Source organism: Oryctolagus cuniculus, chromosome 12, assembly GCF_964237555.1.
Source record: "Oryctolagus cuniculus chromosome 12, mOryCun1.1, whole genome shotgun sequence".
Lineage (NCBI taxonomy): Eukaryota > Metazoa > Chordata > Mammalia > Lagomorpha > Leporidae > Oryctolagus > Oryctolagus cuniculus.
In genome coordinates this window covers 96019027-96043189 of record NC_091443.1, presented here as the reverse complement: position 1 = coordinate 96043189, position 24163 = coordinate 96019027, and the positions used below count along the sequence as shown (strand labels likewise).

General features: G+C 38.9%; 1 protein-coding gene and 1 long non-coding RNA gene across 3 annotated transcripts in view; one reads left to right on the top strand and one right to left on the bottom strand.

Moving 5' to 3' along the window:
• The window catches only part of LOC103346435 (neuroblastoma breakpoint family member 4), a 1612367-nt gene that overhangs the window by 1084687 nt on the left and 503517 nt on the right, over positions 1-24163 (top strand). The gene's annotated exons all lie outside the window — the stretch shown is intronic.
• The window catches only part of LOC103346987 (putative neuroblastoma breakpoint family member 5), a 344943-nt gene that overhangs the window by 310353 nt on the left and 10427 nt on the right, over positions 1-24163 (bottom strand). Inside the window, exons 2-4 of one of the 2 annotated variants that reach the window (XM_070054481.1) lie at positions 8822-8969; positions 8543-8680; positions 8321-8423 (exon numbers count right to left, since the gene is read on the bottom strand). The gene's annotated coding sequence lies outside the window, so the exon portion shown is untranslated. Of the gene's footprint in view, positions 1-8320; positions 8424-8542; positions 8681-8821; positions 9799-24163 lie in introns of those variants that run through there. The other variant, XM_070054482.1, reaches the window with a different exon arrangement.

Genomic DNA, 24163 nt, shown 5'->3' with positions numbered 1-24163 from the left:
AAAAGACTGAGGAAGTGACAGAGGCCCAGGGTGGCTGGAGTTGAGAAATGAAAAGAAAAATGGTAGGAAAGTAGATCAAAGGAGGCCATATAATGCAGACCCTGATGCCACTGAGAGTGTGGTTGCTCTTACTCTGAAGGAGATAGGAAGCGAAGGGAAGTCTGTAGAAGAATAACATGATCTAACTTAAAACTTCCATCTGGGGAGGTGCCAAGTTGCTGAAATAGGGAAAGGCATACTTCTCTAAGCTAAGAGTAAATAATAAAAAAGCAGGATATACATTGTCATGGGAGAATCAGAGAAAACTGCAGTGGAAAACTATGGAAGGAAGAGGAATGGCATGGATCTGTGTGGAAGATTTGGTTGTGTAGCATGAACACAGACCCAACTCATGACCCCAGGAGCTGATAGCTGGAGAAGGCTCCAACTTTGGAGACTGAGGTGAGATCAGATTGTAGCAACCCAAGCCAACAGTGATACAGACAGAGGGAGAGCATGGCATGAGTCTGGCCTGGAGCCTAAGAGGGAGAGTGTGACTGCTGACACAGTAAAAAAATGGCAGCACATTTCTCTCACCTCATCTGAATACAACAGCACCCAGCAACTGGCTGAGAGAGGGCAGGCACCAAAGGTGGCAGCTCTGGAAGTTCTTGGGCAGGCACCCAGCATCGGGCTGAGAGGAGATGCCATCTTCTCAGCAGTACCAGGGGCAGTACCAGGGGCAGCAGCTTGGGGGCACACACCTGGAAACCAGTCGGGGAGGAGACACTATTCAGCAGGTGGCTGTTGTGCATGCATGTGATCCAGAGATACCAGCAGAGGGAAAATCCATGTTCCCCACTGACTTTGAGTCAGCTTGGAGGATTGGACACCCATGTAGGAATGTGAGGCACCCCTAGCCTCTCAACATACCATACGCTCTGTGGCTCCAACTGCCAAGGCAGAACACAGACAGCTGGCTCTGGGAACATCTCTGCCTCTCTGTGAACAGGACTGGCTAGCAGAGCAGAGTGGATCCTCTATACCCTGTTGACTGTGGGAGCCTAGTGAGCTGAGACTGTGGGAACTTGTGACTGCACAAAGTGTACCTGGGTCTCTGGGCAATCAATGTGAGCTGCTCCACATGCTGCTCAGAGCTCCATGATCATCTAGGGTGGGTAAATGCAATGGGGTCCATGCTTATACTGAGGATTTTATACAAAGAATTTTGGAGGATTCCCTCCCTTTCAATTGTTTTGAGTCATTTGGGAAGAACTGGGGTTATTTCTTCAAATGTCTGGTAGAATTCAGCAGTGAAGCTGTGTGGTACCAGACCCTCTTTGTTGGGAGGGCCTTTATTACTGATTCAATTTATGCCTTGGTTCTGTGTCTGTTAGGTTTTCTTTGTCTTCATGGCTCAATTTAGGTAAGCTGTATGTGTTCAGGAACCTATTCATTTTCTAGGTTTCCCAGTTTGTTTTGTTGGCATACAGCTCCTTGTACTGGTTTCCAATGATTCTTTTTATTTCTGTAGTGTCTGCTGTTACATTTACTTTTTCATTTCTAATTTTATTGATCTGAATCTTCTCTCTCTCTCTCTCTCTCTCTCTCTTTGGTTAGTTGAACCAATAGTGTGTCAATTTTAAACAAGGTCTTCATTTTGCTGATCATTTGTATTTTTTGTTTCAATTTTGTTGATTTCTTCTCCAATTTTAATTATTTCTTTTCTTTGCCTGGTTTTGGGTTTGGTTTGCTGCTGCTTTTCTAGATCGTTGAGGTGCACAGATGGTTCATTTCTTTAGTGCCTTTCCAGTTTCTTGATATAAGCACCAATTGCTTTAAAGTTTCACCCTAACACTGCTTTTGCTGTATCCCACACACTGTGGTAAGTTGTATTGTCATTTTCATTTGTTTCCAGAAATTTTATGATATCTCTTTTGATTTCTTCTGTGACCTACTGTTCATTCAGGAACACACTGTTCATTCTCCATGTGTTTGCATATGATGCAGAGATTCTTGAGTTGCTGAATTCCAGCTGCATTACATCGTGGTCTGGATAGATGCATGGTATGATTTCAATTTTTTGAAATTGCTGAGACTCCTTTTATGGCCTAGCATATATGGTCAATCCTAGAGAAAGTACCATGCACTGGGAAGAAGAATGTGTACTCTTTTGCTGTATGGTAGAAGGCTCCATAGATATCTGCTAGGTCTATTTGGTCTGTAGTGTCAATTAACTCTGCTGTTTCCTTAGTGATTTTCTGTCTGATCTGTGCATTGCTGAAAGACGGGTATTCAGTTCCCCTGTTACTATTTTATTTAAGTCTATATCTCCCTTTAAATCTCTTAATAATCCTTTCAAATAGCCAGGCACCCTGTAATTAGGTGAATATACATTTAGAATAGTCACATCTTCCTGTTGAATTGATCCTTCTTTGTCTCTTTTAATAGTTTTTGTGTTAAAGTCTACTGTGTCTGATATTAGGATGGCCACACCAGCTCTTTTTTGGTTTCTGTTAGCTTGCAGTATCTTTTTCCCTCCTTTCACTTTCAGTCTGTATGTCTTTGTTAGTAATGTGTGTTTCTTTTAGGCAGCAGATAAATAGGTTTTCTTTTTTTTAATCCATTCATCCAGTCTGTGTCTCTTAACTGGCGAGTTGAGACCATTTACATTCAGTGTGATTATTGTTAAATATTATATATTCTCTGCCTAGTTTCCTTAAATAGACCTGTTTATGTGCTTTGGATTTTGTTTGTACTTTTGCTGGGTCATTTTCTACATTCATCTTTTGTAGCGAAGTTCCTGTTTCTGTGTTTCTGTGTATAGCATATCCTTGAGCCAGTGTTATAGGGATGGGCATGAAGACACAGATTCTTTCAATTTCTGTTTGTTGTGGAAAATCCTTATTTCTCCTTCATTCATAAATGAAAGCTTTGTAGGGTACAGTATTCTGGGTTGACAGTTTTTTTCTCTAGGACTAGGAATTTATCTTGTGATTGTCTCCTTGCCTGTAAGGTTTCAGATGAGAAGTCTGGGGTGAGTCTAATTGGATTACCTCTGAATGTAATTTGTCATTTCTTTCAGGCACATTTTAAGATCTGTTCTTTGTGTTTCACTGAGCTGAGTATTGCCACAATGTGTCGTGGTGAACTCCTTTTCTGGTCCTGTCTATTGGCAGTTCTGTGTATCTCTTGTGCTTGGATGTCTCTTTCAATCTGCCTATTGTGGAAGTTTTCTGATAAAATTTCATTAAGTAGGCCTTCTAATTATTTCTCTCTTTCCACACTTTCTGGAACTTCTATGTGATCTGTACGTTGGATCACCTGATGGAATCTTGTAAATCTCCAACCAACTCTTCATTTTCTAAATTTTTCTTCTTATGTTTGTTCTGACTGTTATTTTTGGAAGTTTGTCTTCAAGTTCTGATATTCACTCTTCTATTTCATCTGTTCTATTATTAAGAGATTCCACTGCATTTTTTATCTGGTCAAATTCTTCGTTATTCTTATTCAGAATTTTTTCTTTGTTCTTTGGCATTTCTGTTTGGTTTCAGATTGGTTTTATTTTTAAATTGATCTCCCTCTGCTATGAGCTGCTATGTGCATGCAGTACCACCTCCCTGAGCTTTGTTTATTTCTGATTCCTGATGGAGCTGGGTACCAGTGCTTTGGTGCACTAAGCCCCACCTGCTGGTGCTGGGCTCCCTGCTCACTTGTTTGTAAAACGAGCTAGGGTTATCATTTAGCATTATTTGCTGTTGTACAACTTGCATGGTGGGTGGGAAATCACTCTGAATTGTTGTGATCCTTGTCCCCGTGTGGTACATGTTGTGAGGTGGCCTCTGCAATCGATGAGTATGCGTACCTGGGCAAACATGGCAGCATGCTGCCTACACACAAAAATGTAAACAACCAATATGGCTTCATCCCACTAACTGTATCTCTGGTTGGGGGGGATAGACACCAATGGATTGTGGTATATTCTCTCTCTCCACCCATTCCTCAGAATTTCTCCTTCCTGCTTAGAGCCCCAAGCACTGTTCACCAAATGTCCCCACTCACTGCATCTTTGTGGGATTGCAACCTCTCACCTGGTTTGCTGAGGAAGAGGCACCTGTCTCCTCACTGCATTCCTGTGCTGCTCATTCTCTATCCTTCAGTCCTCTCTCTGCTTCTGCTGGAGTGGACATGAGCAGCCTCTGGAGGACTTCGGGACATAAATTTTTCAGGATTCTGCCAGCTGTTTGTATCCCTTCTACTCATTAATCATCCATTTTTCACTGCACAACTCAGTACATCCTGCTGCTATACCGCCATCTTGCCCTGTGAATTCAATATTTTCACAAATGCCTAAAAATAAACACAGAAATTCAAGAATCAAGAAAAAAATACAACTTCACTTGCCCTCCCCAAGGAATGCAACAACACATCAAAATCAGAATGTGAAGATTAAGAGACTGAGGAAGTACCTGAAGTGTAATTCAAAAGATTAATCATAGGATTACTCAGAAGGAAATCCACAAATTAAAGAAATCCTTACATGATGTGAATGAGAAATTATCCCCTGAAATTGAAATTTTCAAGAGAAATCAAAATGAAATATTAGAAATGAAGAATTCAACGTGTCAAACAGAAATATATTGGAAAGCCTTAACAACATATTTGGTGAGTCAGAAGAAAGACCATCGAAGCTGGAAGAGAAATCTTTATAAAGTTTTTTGTCAGAACAAAAAAAAGGAGAGTAAATTATAAAAATTATAAATGTTGGAAATTTATGTATACTATCAAATGACCCAACAAACGGGTCTGAGAGTTCCTGAAGGTGTGGAAAGATAGAGCCGATGAGAAGGCCTATTCAGTGAAATAATTACAGAAAACTTCTTCAATTTGGAGAAAGAAAGGGATGTCTAAGTACATGAGGCACATAAAACTCCTTATAGACATGACCAGAAAGGCTCTTCATCACAACACACTGTAGTCAAATTTCAGCACTAAAACATAGAGAAAAGGTTCTAAAATGTACACAAGAAAAAAGCCAGATTACTTTCAGAGGCTTATCAATTATACTCATTGCTGATTTCTTGTACAAAACTCAACAGGCTAGGAGAGAATGGAGAGACACAGCCCAATATTAAGAGAAAAGCTTTCAACCCAGAAGACTGTACCCTGCAAAGCACTCACTTATGAATGAAAATTAAACAAACACCTTCCATAATAAAAAAAGAATTTGTCACCACTTGTCCAGCCTTACTAAAGATGTTTAAGGATGTCCTACACACAGAAACACAGAAACATGGTCATCACTATGAAAGAAGGTGAAGGCAGAAAATATCACGGTAAAAGTACAAAGGAAACCCAAAGCAAACAGAAGGAATATTTACAGAAAAACGGCAGGGCCAAGTCGTGACTTATTGATAGTAACCTTGAATGTAAATGGCCTAACCTCCCCAATTAAAAGATAAAGGCTGGCTAAATGGATTAAGGATAAGACTCATTTATTTAATGCCTTCAAGAAACATCCCTCACCAACAAAGATAGACCCAGACTGAAAGTAAGGATGAAAAAAGATATTGCACGGTAACAGAAGACAGAAACAACCATGTGCAGCCATCCTAATATCAGACAACATAGACATTAACATAAAAACTGTTAAAAGAGACAAAGCAGGACACTATGTAATGATTAAAAGATCAATTCAACAGGAATATGCAACTATCATAAAAGTACATGCACCCAATTCCAGGGTGCCAGGCTGCTTCAAATAAATATCAATAGATCTAAAGGGAGACAGAGACTCCAATACACTAGTAATGGGGGTCTTCAACATCCCACCTTTATCAATGGACAGATCAACTAGACAGAAATTCAACAAAGAAACAATAGATGGGCCAAATGGACCTAATTAATATCTATAGAACCTTTCATCCCACAGTAGCAGAATACACACTTATTTTAAAACTTTTATTTAATGAATATAAATTTCCAAAGTATAGTTTATGGACTACAATGGCTTTTCCCCCCATAACTTCCCTCCCACCCACAACCCTTCCCTCTCCTGCTCCCTCTCGCCTTCCATTCACATCAAGATTCATTTTCAATTATCTTTATATACAGAAGATCAATTTAGCATATATTAAGAAAAGCTTTCAACAGTTTGCACCCACACAGAAAACACAAAGTGTAAAATACTGTTTGAGTACTAGTTACAGCATTAAAACACAATGTACAGCACATTAAGGGCAGAGATCCTACATGAGGAGTAAGTGCACAGTGACTCCTGTTGTTGACTTAACAAATTGACACTCTTGTTTATGGCGTCAATAACCACCCTAGGCTCTTGTCATGAGTTGCCAAGGATATGGAGGCCTTTTGAGTTCACCGACTCTGATAATATTTTAGACAAGGTCATAGTCAAAGTGGAAGTTCTCTCCTCCCTTCAGAGAAAGGTACCTCCTTCTTGAATGACCTGCTCTTTCCACTGGGATCTCACTCACAGAGGTCTTTCACTTAGGTCATTTTTTTTTTGCCACAGTGAATACATATTCTTTTCATTAGTGCATGGGACTTTTTCTAGGATAGGCCATATACTAGGCCATGAAGCAAGTCGCAGCATATTCAAAATAAATGAAATAATAGCATGCATCTCCTTGGACCACAATGGAACTGAATCTGAAAATTAAGAACTCAAGAAACTAGAACACATGCAAATACATGACTGAACAAATCCTCCTGAATGATCAGTGGGTCATAGAAGAAATTAAAAGAGAATTCAAAAATTTTTGGAAAAATATGAAGAAGACAATGCAACATATCAAAATTTATGGGATACAGACAAGAAGAGTTAAGAGGGAATTATGTAACAATTAGTGCCTGTATTAATAAATTGGAAAATAATTAAGCAATCAATGTATCTCAAGGACCCAGAAAAACGACAAATCAAATTTAAAGTTGATAGCAGGAATGAAATAATTAAAATTAGATAAGAAACAAACAAAACTGAAACAAAAAAATCACAAATGATCAGTGAAATGAAAATTCTTTTGTTGGAAAAAATAAATAAAATTGAAACACCATTAGCCTGAATAAACAACAAAAAAAGTAATAAACCAAGGAGAAAACCCAAATCATTAGAATCAGAGATGAAAAAGGAAATGTAACAAAAATAGCACAGAAATAAAAAGAATCACCAGGAATTCCTACAATGAGCGAAGAAATGGATATAAACCTGGACACATACAATCTACCAAAAGTGAGGCAGCAAGACACAAAAATCCAAACAGATCAATAACCAAGATGGAAATTCAATCAGTAATAAAGACTATCAACAATGAAAAGCCCAGCACCAGATGGCTTCACTGCTAAATTCGACCAGACATTTAAAGAACTAATCCCAATTCTTCTCAAGCTATACAAAACAACTGAAAGGGAGAGAGTCCTCCTAAACTCCTTCTATGAAGGCAGCATCACCCTAATTCCTAAACCAGAAAAACGCAACAGAGAAAGAGAACTTTAGACCAATAACCTGATTTACATAGATGCAAAATCCTCAACAAATACTTTCTAATCAAACCCAGCAACATATCAGAAAGATCATTCATTCGGAGAAAGCAGGATTTATGCCTGGTATGCAGGGTGGTTCAACTTTGGATCAGCTCAACTCTGGCCATTGCAGCCATTTGGGGAGTGAACCAGCAGATGGAAGACCTCTCTCTCTCTCTCTCTCTCTCTCTCTCTCTCTCCCTCCCTCCCTCCCTCCCTACCTCCCTCCCTCCTTCCCTCCCTCTCTTTGTAACTCTGTCTCTCAAATAAATAAAATAAAAATCTTTCTTTAAAGAAAGAAGAGAAGAAATTTCGATGGCCAGCAGACACATGAAAAAATGTTTAGGATCACCAGCCATCAGGGAAGTACAAATCAAAGCCACAATGAGGTTTCACCTCAGCCCTCTTAGAATGGCTCTCATATATAAATCAAAAAACAGTAAATGCTAGTGAGGACGTGGAAAAAACAAGTATACCTCCACATTATAACAGAAAGTCCTGCCCACTTGTTAAAGTATGCTGGATTTTGAGATCTTAGTCTTTCTGTAACCAAAGCAATGACAATCAAGTGAGAAGATCTGCTACTCAGGGGTGTTGTTCAAGCATGAGGATTCACTACGCAGTAGCATCACAGTGTCAGCAAGAGGCACACCACCTTGTTATGTGAGTGACATGGCTTGCCTAATTAAGAGCTCTCTTGTCACAATACCCGGAATTATGGCACAGTTCACCAGGGCCTGACCCAAGGCATCTACTTGTGTGCACCATGCTGACTCCATCACTTGGAGCAGTTAGTACTCACATGGCTCCCATGCTCTGTGCGTCCTCCTTTTGCAGCCCTGGCTTTCCTGGATGACGTCCCCAGCGCTGTGCTGGCTTCATCACGCAGGGGAATAGCAGTAGCCCTGGATGAGGAAAAGAGGTGAAGAGAACTGTACAGATGGCTCCGAGGGACAGCCCCTCTGCCTTGAAGAAATTGCAGGGTCTGGCTCATGAGCAGCTCTTGGGACCTGGGAACTCTCACCATCTTCTCTAGCATTCCCTTGGGGTGATGTCTTAGGCACTGGATTCTCCTGCTGAGTCCTGGAAGATAATTCTCACCTCCTTTGAAACCCATGGCGAGGGCCTCTTGGAGAGAACAGCAGGTATCCTGGGATGGAGTCTGAAAGGACAACGTCAGACAGGGGCTGTGGCAGAGAGTTCACAAGGCATTTTTCCCAATCAGCTGCTCCACATCTACCTTGACATACCCTCAATGATTGAATCAGGACCTGGCTGTCAAAGATACCCCGACAATCCTTACCTCTTGGACACTTTCACAACATGTTTCTTTCCCTTAGAGCCCCTACTTGATTGCAGTGCTCTCCATTGCTGTACAAAGGCTCAGTTCCTGTTCTCAAGCAGGTGATTTTAAATAGCTCTGCTCCTGGACATCTGTGTTGGGAAGTTCCCTGCAGGCACAGAATTATGTGTGAGTTCCTGAGACAGTCCACTGTAAAGAGGCACTGTGAGGCTGGTAAGAAGGCTTATAGATGGATAGGGTTTTGGGGAATGCAGTATCCAGGAAGGCACAGCATCTTGTAAGATGGACAGTGTGAGGTCTGATATACCTGGGCTTAGAAAGGGTGGATGTAACCTGTCCAGGGCAAAACTTCAGACCTGGCCTGACTATGAGGATTCTAACTTTGGAGTGTCTGAGTCAAGCTTAGAGAAAAATAATCACCTGATTGGAGATTTTCCTGAAAAGCATCATTAATTATCAGTTCCATCACTGTTACAGATTTTCTTAAATATCTTTCTGTCACACTGGGCTACCATTCCAGAAAAGATCCTTAACTAACACAGATTTAATCATGAAAGAAAATGAATCTTAGACTTTTAACTACCAAGAAAGCTCTAGTGCTCCCTGATAATCCTTGAGATTAAGTACACTGTCCAACCTAAAGTGCCCATACATTTGCTACTAGACATGTGGTTCTGAAGCAAATTCAAACTTGTAGTGAGAGAAAGTCCTAGAAACACAGGTAGAGTGTGATATCGAGGAAGGAAGGGGATGTCCCCATGGAAGTACAGACCAGTTGCCCTCAGTATGTAGGTCTAATATACAGTTAACTATAGAATTTTGGTTTTATTTTTGCATCCCCAAACACACATCAGAAAATGTTGTCCCAAATACACTGCATCTTTCACAGATTCTGGAACAAGAATTCTGGATTCTAAACTAGCCTTTGCCTTTTACTAGCTGTGCGATCTCAATCTCTTACTATCTCTGAGCCTATTATTTCTCAGCCAACAACACTCTACATAAATCAGTTACCATATGTAAAGCAATGGAAGCAGTATCTGGTTGAGAGCGAGTGTTATATCAATGATGAGCTACTATAAATAGGAATCACAGTATTTCAGAAAGTGGGGTTCAAACAATCAGTCAGAAAAAATTCTGAGAGACAATGACACTGAAATGAAAGGCGAAATAGCAAGAGTTAGGCAGGGATAGAGGGTGGGGCAGCAGAAGGGGGTGTCCCAGGAAGGAACAATAATGTTCAGTCTGTGGAAGGGAGGGGACAGGACCAGGGCATAATCATGTTTCTATCTGTGAGCCATTGCCCACGTTCTGTGTTCTCTATGTTAAACAAATATAAAGGAGAACCTTAGCATCCTTAGCACAAAGGCAAGATATAATGAAGACTGCATAAATGTACCCACAAGTCAATGGCAGTATTCAGTCTCCCTTGTGGAGCTGGATCCAGTCCCTGCTCCTCCAGAGCAGATAAAAATGAGAGTCAACCATGGGGGAGCTTTCTAGGCTACATTGGACATAAAGGAATCCACTTTTTGGGTCTGGTGGAGATGAAGTGTGCTAGTCTGGGAGAGCCCTGGCTGAGAGGCTATAGTCAGGCGCATCCACACTTCAGGTGACCACCTCCAAGGGCACTTCTTGGAGGAAAATATATATGGCTCTCCCACTTGTCTCTTGCTCCTGGCACACTTATTTCAGTGAAATGAATGAAAAATGTTTTCCCAAGGACTGATGGCAGATGCTTTACACATAAAAAAAAAAAAAAACAAAACAGTGATCTGGGGCTGGCGCCATGGTTCACTTGGTTAATCTTCTGCCTGTGACGCTGGCACCCATATGGGCACCAGGTTCTAGTCCTGGTTGCTCCTCTTCTAGTCCAGCTCTCTGCTGTGGCCCAGGAGGGCAGTGGAGGATGGCCCAAGTGCTTGGGCCCCTGCACCCACATGGGAGACTGGGAGGAAGCACCAGGCTCCTGGCTTTGGATCGGCACAGTGCCAGCTGTACCGGCCATTTGTGGAGTGAACCAATGGAAGGAAGACCTTTCTGTCTCTCTCACTGTTTATAACTCTACCTGTCAAATAAATTAAAAAAATAAAATAAAATAAAATAAAGAAAATCAGTGATATGATTATTGGCTCTGTAGCAGAAGTGAACATTTTGCTTCTGTATAACTTGGTGTGTTCTTCACAGCTATGTTGTGGCATGCTGGAGCTTGAGCAGCTCTGCCCTGGCCAGCTCTAGGTGGGTAACTTTAGAGGGTTATTCCAACTCCCTCTCTTTCTATGTTTGTGATAAGTGGATAACACTATGAATAATATCTCTCAAAATTAAATTAAGACAATGCATGTTAACTAATAACAGTATTGGGCGATAAACACCAATAATGGCTATAATTATTTTACCATTCTTTTCATTATTACTATTCTAGCTTTATCAGTTGACAAAAACTGGTCTAAACCTGGCTGTGCCTTTAGGTATCCTAGGGAAATTACATTAATATAGATTCTTGGGTCTCAGTTTCAGATATTTAGATTCACAAAGGCTGTGTAAAGTGGGACCTCTGTGCATGTCTACAGATGGTTCTGTTGTATATGATTTATGGGATGACTACATGATCTAGGCAATACTGCATATACCACAGGTATTACATATATAAAATCTGATGTGAATCTGTACCTTGGAGTTGTATTGTGTAATGACTCTGATATGATTTCCAGGGCTATTTTCATTTTTAAGAATCTGTGATTCTGTCCTGTGTCCTAAACAAGCATAACCTCACAGTCTAAACTGAGAACTCACTAGTTGTTTTGAAGCTAATTGACCTACAGTTTTTAATCATTGAGGATTTTAATTATTTGGTCCTTGTGAATGTGGTTTGGATGCATCATGTACAGTCCCACCTGGAAAGATTAGAAGGTGAACACAGCCCTGAACATCTGTGTGTTCTGCCCCTGCAGATTCAGGCAACTGTGAGCCAAAAATACTCAGAAAGGGATGGGTCTTTGGTCCATCAGTTAAGAGGCCTGTGTGCCATGTTGAAATGCCTGGTTTCAATTCCAAGCTCTGGCTCCCAATTTTGGCCTCTAGCCAATGCATACCCTGGGAGGTGGTAGCTAATGGCAGTTATAATGTTATAATGGTAGTTATACCTGTGCTATCCATGTGAGAGACTTAGATTGAATTCTTGGCTCTGGTTCTGGCCCAGCCCAGGCTACGGTGGGCACAGGAGAGTGAATCAGAGGCTGGGGCCTCTCTGTCTCTGGTTTGGGCTCTGTTTCAGTTTCTCTGGCTCTAGAATAAAAATGACTGTATCTATGTTGGATATGTACAGACCATTTTTTTGGTCATCATTTTCTAAACAATACAGTGTAACACTATTTACATACCTTTTGTACTGTATTAGGTATGCTAAGTAATCTAGGGCTGATTTAAGATATGTGGGAGGGCTGTGGGTTATATGCAAAATGCAACATCACTTTATTAAAGGAATCAAGCATCCAAGGGAGGAGAGGTGATTCCTGCAGCCAAACCTCTGAGGATTTGGAGGGAAGACTTTGCAAATGGAATGGGTATGAACTACAGGGCCCTTTCTGCTGAGAGCAGCTAGCTCCCTGCTGGAGCCCAGATTCTATCTGCCTCTGCCCTCTGGACCCTGGTCTTTTGAAAAAATAAACAAAATTGACACCCCATTGGTCCAACTAACTAAAAAAAGAAGAGAAAAGACCCAAATCAATAAAATCAGAGATGAAAAAGGAAACGTAACAACAGACACCACAGAAATAAAAAGAATCATCAGAAATTACTACAAGGAATTGTATGCCAGCAAACAGGGAAACCTATCAGAAATGGATAGATTCCTGGACACATGCAATCTACCAAAATTGAACCAGGAAGACATAGAAAACCTAAACAGACCCATACCTGAGACAGAAATTGAAACAGTAATAAAGGCCCTCCCAACAAAGAAAAGCCCAGGACCAGATGGATTCACTGCGGAATTCTAACAGACATTTAAAGAAGAACTAACTCCAATTCTTCTCAAACTATTCAGCACAACTGAAAAAGAGGGAATCCTCCCAAATTCTTTCTCTGAAGCCAGGATCACCTTAATTCCTAAGCCGGAAAAAGATGCAGCACTGAAAGAGAATTACAGACCAATATCCTTGATGAACATAGATGCAAAAATCCTCAATAAAATTCTGGCCAATAGAATGCAGCAACACATCAGAAAGATCATCCACCCAGACCAAGTGGGATTTATCCCTGGTATGCAGGGATGGTTCCTTGATTCCATGTTCTGGCCTTACTCTCCAGGAACAGTTGTCCTCATCCTAGGGAAACCTTTATCCGATCCTGGGTTCCTTTGACTATCATTGTCATTTGTTACCTTTTGATAACAAGATTATTAATTTCTACCCATCAAATATTCTGCTGAAATTATAATTTGAATTCCATTGAAAGTATAGATCAATTTGGAAAGATTTATAACCTTTATAAAATTTCCAATCTACAGACACAATTGCATGCATATTCTTAATTTTGTATATTAACCATAAGTCAAAGATTTTGTTAATTCAACTGATTTCAGTTAATCAGTTACATTAGTATGAGTTTTACAAGTTTCTAAATTGCAATGTGAATAATGACACTTTCATTATTTAATGCATATATCGTTACTTCTTTTTTACCTACTACTGGGTAGTTTTTGAGTGACCATTAAATAGACGCTGTGCTGGGGGACCACGTTAGACTTATTTTACAACTAAGGGGAGAAAGCACTGAACATTTCAGACTTATGCATAGAGTTTCTATAGGTTTTATAGATACTTTTATTCAGATAAAAGAGGTTAATATATATTTGAGAATTTTATGTTTTTATAGAGAATAAGTTTTGAATTACTTTCATTATCATTACAGAGTGTCTTCTTTATGCTTATACATGCTATGGAATGTCATCAAGTTTGCTGCTATGGAATGTCATCAAGTTCGCTACTATCAGTTTCTCTTTGCCTGCAACATGTTTTCCATTATTCCTTTTTAACCTGTGTGTGTGTGTGTGTGTGTTTGTGAGAGAGAGAGAGAGAGAGACAAAGAGAGATTTATTTTATATATATATGAACATCTATGTAATATCAACTTGTAAATGTTTGAAAAGATAAAATTATTAAACATAATAAAATTTCAACTAGTGTCAGTTGTAGCATAAATACACAGAATATTATAAAAAATCAAAAACACGGTAAACAGAGAAAAAGAAAAAACATTCTGAAATAGTAGTTCAAAGATATGGAAGATAGGTGGATTGATATGGGTTTGATCTAATAGGAATTCCACAGTGAAATGGTGAGCATGGAAGAAGGACAACAAGCAAAGATAAGGATGTTGAGAATTTCCATTGATTGTGGAATAATTTTTTATTTATCCTATGCTGCTCCTCAAACAAAGCATATTTTTTCATTTAAATAATCATCTTGAATTGTGAAAAATTCTTTGACTTCTCTATACATACACTGACTTTTATTTATTGTACTCACTAAATAGAATGCATGTTTTCTGCTATTTAAGGCTTAGCTTATCAACAATGCTGAAATATTTTTGTTTATTCTTTTTCCCCCATTTTACCCATTCTTTCACTCAGTAACCTTAATTACAGCTAAATACAGCTCTCATTATATTATTCAAGTCTCTAAAATGTTCCTTCAAAGTACTATCTGTGAGTATTAAAACCTGGTGGACTCCTTCATGAGCCCATCTTCTCATTTTTTTTTAACCCCAAACCATCCTCACTGAACAGGATACTAGCCTTTTTAAACTTTTATTTATGTATTGGAAGGGTAGAGTTACAGAGAGAGAGGGAACTGGAGAGCTGCAGAGAGGGGGGGGGGGAAGGAGGGAGGGAGGGAGGGAGAAAACGAGCATATTCCATCCATTGGTTCACTCCTCAAATGGCCACAACAGGTGGGCTGGGCCAGGCTGAAGCCAGCAGCCTGGAGCTTCTTTTTGGTCTCTCACGTGAGTTCAGGGGCCCAGGGACTTCTGCTGCTTTCCCAGGAGCATCAGCAGGGAGCTGCATGGGAAGTGGAGCAGCTGGAATGCAAACAAGTATCCACGTGGGATGCCAGAACTACAGGCTGTGGCTTTTCCTCTAGACCACAGTGCAGGCCTCTCATGAGCTCTTCTAAGATACAATTTTCTTTAATCTGAGAACTGAAAATTACCTTCTTTATTGAGTTTTGAAGTTTTGTGGCTATGCTTCTTATTTCAAAGATGTATAATTGATCTGTTCATTTTATTTCTAATTTTATTTTTCTTTATTGTGGAGCATTTTAGTAAATATGACATCTTCATTAATCTATTGGAAAATCCCAATTATCCTTATATTACATTATCTGGAAGATTTTTTTGTATATTTCATCTTGCATTCATTTATAAATGTTCCAATGACATTTACATATTTTGAGACAAATTTTTTAGCACAATTTAGTGGATGAGTTTTTAATTTTTATTTTGCTTTTCCATCTTTTCTTTCTCCCTTTCTTGTTATTTTCAGTTTTTACTGTTCTTCACTAGATGCATGAGCCCCTCATGAAAATCAGGTTTTATAATACTTTCTCATGGCTGGTGATCAAAGTAGAGTGCCAGTAAGCATATTTACTGTTTTATAGTTAACTTATTCACAATCTAAGAGTTGTTTTTGAACAACCAAGTTAATGTCTTCAGGAAAATGAACAGAGTTAGAATCTAACAAGCATTATCATTGACTGCTCAAGTCTCCTTTCAAGGCCCAACACAATCCCCAAGCTTCAAGCAACCACATTGGTGTTCCATCTCCTAACACCTTGCCTTAATCTCATAAAAAGAAACACAAAAAAACTGTGTTCTAGCTATAACTTATTATTTTTTTTCCTTTTTTTTTTGTTTACAAACCCTTGTGTCGAGGGCTGACTTTCAATAGATCGCAGCAAGGGAGCTGCTCTGCTACGTATGAAACCCCGACCCGGAAGCAGGTCGTCTACGAATGGTTTAGCGCCAGGTTCCCCATGAACGTGTGGTGCATGACGGGTGAGAGGGCGGGCCCCTCCAGGTATAACTTATTATAAATAAAATTAGGACTCAAAATGCTGACTAGAATTGGCCTACAAATTAAAAAAAAAAACACAGAATATTCAATTATATGAATTCCTACATCAAGCATAAAACCAAAAAAGTAGCTTGGCTAATTTATAAAAATATCCAAGATAAAATAACACACACAAACACAAAACTGAACTGAACTGTGCACTAGTTTGGACTATTCAGTTCCTAACAACAACACTGGTTTTATCCAGTTTGTGCCAGCAAAACCAGCCAATGACCAGTCCTCTAGCATTGGTGTGTATTTGAAAGAGCTTCCAGAGAAAAATAAATTTTCAACAACTGTGAATTCATTCAATACTAAAAAAGGCTTAAATTTTACTTTTCCCAAATGTACATAACAGAAATTGAGGTATTTTCTTTCTCTTTTGGGAATAAATGCCAGATGGAGTCACTTTTTTTCTATATTAAGTTGTACTATGGCAAAAATGTAGTTGTTGGTGAATGAAAACTAAATAAACACATTTAAAAAACAGGAATCCACGAGTGTATTGGTACACAGTCCGAAAAATAACAGAGTCAGCGAGAAGCCAAAAATATACATAAAATTAGGAGTCAAAATGGTGACTAAAAAGTTAACAAAAAATCTGAATATTCAATTACATGAATTCTTCTATCAAGCATAAAACCAAAAAGGTAATTTGGTAAATTTATAAATATATACAAAATAAAATGTAACATACATGGAAAAAAAACTAGAATTGTGAACTAGTTTGGGAAAATCAGTTCCTAGCAACAGAATTTTTTTTATCAAGTATGTGCCAGCAAAAACTTGCCAGTAAAAAGTCCTGTAGCATTAATGTTCGCTTAAAAGAGCTACCTGAAGCAAACCAATTTTCAGCAACAGTGAATTCCTTCTATAGTAAAAAAGATTTTTTTGGAGGAACTCAACTCTTTTTCCTATTGGCTACACTAACTTGCATTTCTTCTCTTTCCTCTGCATCCTCACCAGCATTTGTTATTCATTCATTTATTTATATAGCCAATAACTGTAATATATATAATAAATATATACATGTTTATATAGCCAATAGTCTTTCTTACTGGTTTGACCTATGTCCCCTGTTATTTGTTGCAGTAGTTGAATAGCTTCAGGCCTTACATTTAGATACATAACCCATTTAAGTGGATTTCTGTATAGGATAAAAAGTAGGGGTCAATCTTAATCTTCTGTGTAAGGGGATTCAGTTTCCCCAGCACCATTTATTGAAGAAAGAGTATACGTGCTTTGAGCACTTTTGTCAAAGTTCAATTATTAGTAGATACATGGATTAGTTTCTGGAATCTCCTGTTCTATCCTATGCTATTCATCTTTGTGTCTGTTTTTATGCTAGCACTATGCTGTTTTCTTTACAATAGTCCTGGAGTATACCTTGAAATCTTGTACTGTGATTCCTCCAGCTTTGTTCTTTTTGTTCAAGTTTGTTCTGCCTTTGCTGAATCTATTGTGCTTAGACATGAATTTTAGTATTGTTTTTAACACAATTGTGAAAAATGTCATAAATATTTTCATGAGGAAGCACTGACCCTGTAAATTACTTTGGGTAATATGGAAAGTTTTAAATTACTTTTTACAATCCACGAATATGAGCAGTCTTTGCATTTTCTGTATCTTTTTCAATTTCTTTCTTTGGTTTTTTGTAATGTGCATTGCAGAGGTCGTTCACTTACCAGGTTTAATTTGCTCCCAGGCATTTTTTGGTAATTCTCCTGAATGGGATTGCTTTTATCATTCTTTCCACAGGGAGTTAATTATTGGTGTCTAAAAATGTAACTTGTTTTGTGTGTTGATTTTATCCTGTGACTTTACAGAATTTGTCAGTTCTAATGTGTTTTTGAGGAGTCTTTAGGTTTCTCATCATACAGAAGCATATCATCTGAGAAGGAATAGCTTGAGCTTCTCCTTTCTATTTGTACTCTTTCTTTCTCTTTCCTAATGGCTCTGGCTAAAAATTCCAATACTGTATTGAATAAGAGCAGCAACAATAAATATATATCCTAGTGTGGTTCCAGATCTTAGAGGAAATGCATTTGATTTTCCCTCATTCAATAGGACAGTGACTGAGAGTTGTCATATATAACCTTTATTATATTGAACTATGTTTCTTTTTTTATGAAACAGGAATGGGTGTTGAATTTCATTGAATGGTTTTTTGCATCCATTGGAATAATTATATCATGCTTATGATTCAATGTACTGGTATGATATACTACATATTATGATATATTGTGATATATATATATATATATATATACACATATATATATATATTTGGGAAAACAAAACTTAAGCCTTCTAGTTTAGAAGGAATTCACAGTTACTGTAAATGAATTTGCCTTAGATACTGCCTTTTAAAAAAACAGGAATGCAAGAGAACTGGTCATTACCTGGATTTTGTGGCACAAAGCTGGATAAAACCAGTTCTCTTGACAGAAACTGCTTTTCCCATAGTATTCCACATTTGGGGTTTTAATTTATTTTGTGTGTTACATTTTATTTTTGATTTATATATATATATATATATATTTTTTTTTTTTTGGACAGGCAGAGTGGACAGAGACAGAGAGAAAGGTCTTCCTTTCCGTTGGTTCACCTCTCAATGGCTGCTGTGGCCGGCACGCTGCAGCCAGTGCACTGCGCTGATCCGAAGCCAGGAGCCAGGTGCTTCTGGTCTCCCACATGGGTGCAGGGCCCAAGCACTTGGGCCATCCTCCACTGCCTTCCTGGGCCACAGCAGAGAGCTGGACTGGAAGAGGAGCAACAGGGATAGAATCCAGTGCCCCAACTGGGACTAGACCCTGGGGTGCCAGCGCCGCAGGTGGAGGATTAACCTATTGAGCAGCGGCACCAGCCTATTTTTGATATATTTATAAATTTACCGAGTTACATTTTTGGTTTATGCTTGTAGAAGAATTCATGTAATTGAATATCTGGTGTTTTTGTTTTGTTTTAAATTACTTCACTGCTTCTAGTCACTATTTAGAGTCTTCATTTTATTTGTATTTGGTCTCCATGCCGGCTCCAATTTTTTTTTGTATATGACATTTACCTCATGGTTTCCAGTGTTTTAAATTTATGTATTTAGCTTTCGTTAATCAACAAAGCACTTTTACTATTGTACATCTTGAAGTAGAAAAATGCTGACAACATCTGACATTTATTCCACAAAGAGACAGATAACACGTAGACTTCTCTCATATATATATATATATGTATGTATAATATATATATATAATATATATGGGAAAAATAAATTTAAGCCTTTTCAGTTCAGAAAGAATTCACAGTTATTGAAAATGTGGTTGCCTTAAGCACTTATTTCAAGAAAAAACAGAAATGGATTTTCGGCGGAGCCAAGATGGCGGAATAGTGAGGGCGCACACCGATAGTCCGGGAAAATTTAGTTTAATAAAAGGGGAGTTACGGTAGCCTCAGAAAAAGGACCAGGAAAATACTGCAGAGGAAACTCTTCGGGATCTAGTGGCTGTGAATCGGAGGACCTACTGGGAGAACAAGGTCACCCACCGCACGGAAGCCGAGCCACGGGAGCTGCGGGAGACACAGGGTCTGCGTGCCAGTGCAAGAAGGGGAGTGCATGTCACACAGACACCAGCGAGGAGAGTTGGGACACCCAGGGCTCCGAGTCCACACATCGGCGCTGGAAGGGGAGGTGAGCTCAATAACCTGAGACATTGGCGGGGAAACGGGGGTCAGAATCTAGAGGGGAGCCAAAAGTGCAGCAGACTCACTACCGGAAAGAAGGGAAAAAAAGGTTGGGGGTTTCTCTCTCTGCCAACCTTGCAAAGGTTGCAAGGCTGCAAGGCTTGAAGAGTTTGCAAGAGACAAAGAGCAGGCCCCCTCTCTGGATTTACATAACAACAGGGGAGAGCTAAGGAACTGAGTCACTACAATTCAGTAGCCTAGGCAACCCAGTGGGAGTCCAGAGGAGAAAGGGAGCCTACACAGACTCTTTGGGTAGAAGCCAGAGATTGGAAGCTAAATACCATCAATCCTGCACAGCTGTGCCGTGCGGTATTACTTACCCCCTGAATAAATAAAATAAATAAATAAATAAATAGAGAGAGATTTACCACGCATAACCTGAGGGTGTCACCTTTGCACACCCATAACCAGGAAGAACCAAGCAGAGCTCTCAGGCCGCACCCATCTCAAGCCTCCAAGGCTCCTCCAACAGCAGGCATTCCACTTAACACGGACATAGTATAAAATAAAAAAAAAAATTTTTAAAAATGCACAGTGACGAAAGAAGAATTAACTATGCCAAGCAACAAACACAGAAATCGAGGGAACAAGATCAACAATGACACTATGATGCCTCCAAATATAACACCCCAAGCCAAGATTATGAAGATGATGAGATAGAAGAAATGCAAGATACAGATTTCAAAAAATTTATGATAAGATCATTTAGAAGTTTTCAAAAGCAAATCCTTGAACTACAGAAATCCTTATTGGACAGGATTGAAAATCTCTCTCGTGAAAATGAAATTTTAAGGAAGAATCAAAATGAAACGCAGAAACTAGTAGAACAGGAAAGTGTGATAGTGAAGAGAAATCAAAATGAAATGAAGAGCTCAATAGATCAAATGACAAACACATTAGAGAGCCTTAAAAACAGAATGGGTGAAGCAGAAGAGAGAATATCGGACTTAGAAGATAGAGCACATGAAAACATACAGTCAAACCAAAGAAAAGAACAGGAAATTAGAAATCTAAAAAATATTGTTGGGAATCTACAGGATACTATTAAAAAAACCAACATTCGAGTTCAAGGAGTTCCTGAAGGCATGGAGAGAGAGAAAGGATTAGAAGGCCTTTTTAGTGAGATACTAGCAGAGAACTTTCCAGGTTTGGAGAAGGACAGAGACATCCTAGTACAGGAAGCTCATAGAACCCCCAATAAACATGACCAAAAGAGATCCTCACCACGACACGTGGTAATTAAACTTACCACAGTGAAACATAAACAAAAGATCCTAAAATGTGCAAGAGAGAAACTCTGAGATTACTCTCAGAGGATCTCCAATCAGACTCACAGCAGACTTCTCATCAGAAACACTACAGGCTAGGAGGGAATGGCGAGACATAGCACAGGTGCTAAGAGAGAAAAATTGCCAGCCCAGAATATTATATCCTGCTAAGCTCTCATTTGTGAATGAAGGTGAAATAAAGACCTTTCACAGAAAACAGAAATTGAAAGACTTTGTGGCCACTCGTCCGGCCCTCCAAAAGATACTTAAAGATGTGCTACACTCAGAAACACAGAAACACGGCCATCAATATGAAAGAAGAGAAAGGAAGAACACCTACCAGTAAAAGAGCATGGGAAGCTCAAAGCATATACTAGAAAATATTTCCGGGAAAATGGCAGGGCAAAGTCACTATGTATCAACAGTCAAATTAAACATTAATGGTCTGAATTCTTCAGTTAAAAGACACCGATTGGCTGATTGGCTCAAAGAACACAACCCAACTATTTGTTGCCTACAAGAAACACATCTCTCTAACAAAGATGCATGCAGACTGAAAGTGAAAGGTTGGAAAAAGATATTCCATGCCAACAGAAACCAAAAAAAAGCAGGTGTAGCCATATTCATATCAGACAAAATAAACTTTAATACAAAAACTGTTAAGAGAGACAAAGAGGGACACTATGTAATGATTAAGGGTTCAATTCAACAGGAAGATGTAACTATTATAAATGTATATGCACCTAATTACAGGGCACCGGTCTATTTAAAAGATATGTTAAGGGACTTAAAGGGAGATTTAGATTCCAATACAATAGTACTGGGGGACTTCAATACTTCACTCTCAGAAATAGACAGATCATCCGGACAGAAGATCAACAAGGAAACAGCAGATTTAAATGACACTATAGCCCAAATGGATCTAACAGATATATACAGAACTTTCAACCCTACATCTACAGACTTCACATTCTTCTCAGCAGCGCATGGAACCTTCTCTAGGATTGACCACATACTAGGCCATAAAGCAAGTCTCAGCAAATTTAAAAGAATTAGAATCATACCATGCAGCTTCTCAGACCACAGCGGGATGAAGCTGGAAATTAGCAACTCAGGAAACCCCAGAAAGTATGCAAACACATGGAGACTGAACAACATGCTCCTGAATGAACAATGGGTCATTCAAGAAATCAAAAGAGAAATCAAAAACTTTCTGGAAGTAAATGAAGACAACAACACAACATATCAAAACTTATGGGATACAGCAAAAGCAGTATTGAGAGGCAAATTTATAGCAATAGGTGCCTATACCAAGAAATTGGAAAGGTACCAAACAAATGAGCTTTCAGCGCACCTCAAGGACCTAGAAAAACTGCAGCAAACCAAACCCAAATCTAGTAGGAGAAGAGAAATAATTAAAACCAGAGAAGAAATTAATAGGATTGAATCCAAAAAAACATTACAAAAAATCAGCCAAGCGAGAAGCTGGTTTTTTGAAAAAATAAACAAAATTGACACCCCATTGGCCCAACTAACTAAAAAAAGAAGAGAAAAGACCCAAATCAATAAAATCAGAGATGAAAAAGGAAACGTAACAACAGACACCACAGAAATAAAAAGAATCATCAGAAATTACTACAAGGACCTGTACGCCAGCAAACAGGAAAACCTATCAGAAATGGATAGATTCCTGGACACATGCAACCTACCTAAATTGAACCATGAAGACATCGAAAACCTAAATAGACCCATAACTGAAACAGAAATTGAAACAGTAATAAAGGCCCTCCCAACAAAGAAAAGCCCAGGACCAGATGGATTCACCGCTGAATTCTACCAGACATTTAAAGAAGAACTAATCCCATTTCTTCTCAAACTATTCAGAACAATCGAAAAAGAGGGAATCCTCCCAAATTCTTTCTATGAAGCCAGCATCACCTTAATCCCTAAGCCAGAGAAAGATGCAGCACTGAAAGAAAATTACAGACCAATATCCCTGATGAACATAGACGCAAAAATCCTCAATAAAATTCTGGCCAATAGAATACAACAACACATCAGGAAAATCATCCACCCAGACCAAGTGGGATTCATCCCTGGTATGCAGGGATGGTTCAACATTCGCAAATCAATCAATGTGATTCACCACATTAACAGACTGCAGAAGAAAAACCATATGATTATCTCAATTGATGCAGAGAAAGCATTTGATAAAATTCAACACCCTTTCATGATGAAAACTCTAAGCAAATTGGGTATAGAAGGAACATTCCTCAATATAATCAAAGCAATTTATAAAAAACCCACAGCCAGCATCCTATTGAATGGGGAAAAGTTGGAAGCATTTCCACTGAAATCTGGCACCAGGCAGGGATGCCCACTCTCACCACTGCTATTTAACATAGTTCTGGAAGTTTTAGCCAGAGCCATCAGACAAGAAAAAGAAATCAAAGGAATACAAATCAAGAAGGAAGAAGTCAAACTATCCCTCTTTGCAGACGATATGATTCTGTACTTAGAGGATCCAAAGAACTCTACTAAGAGACTATTGGAACTCATAGAGGAGTTTGGCAAAGTGGCAGGATATAAAATCAATGCACAAAAATCAACAGCCTTTGTATACACAAGCAATGCCATGACTGAGAAAGAGCTGCTAAGGTCAATCCCATTCACAATAGCTACAAAAACAATCAAATACCTTGGAATAAACTTAACCAAGGACGTTAAAGATCTCTACGATGAAAATTACAAAACCTTAAAGAAAGAAATAGAAGAGGATACCAAGAAATGGAAAAATCTTCCATGCTCATGGATTGGAAGAATCAACATCATCAAAATGTCCATTCTCCCAAAAGCAATTTATAGATTCAATGCAATCCCAATCAAGATACCAAAGACATTCTTCGCAGATCTAGAAAAAATGATGCTGAAATTCATATGGAGGCACAAGAGACCTCGAATAGCTAAAGCAATCTTGTACAACAAAAACAAAGCCGGAGGCATCACAATACCAGACTTCAGGACATACTACAGGGCAGTTGTAATCAAAACAGCATGGTACTGGTACAGAAACAGATGGATAGACCAATGGAACAGAATTGAAACACCAGAAATCAACCCAAACATCTACAGCCAACTTATATTTGATCAAGGATCTAAAACTAATTCCTGGAGCAAGGACAGTCTATTCAATAAATGGTGCTGGGAAAACTGGATTTC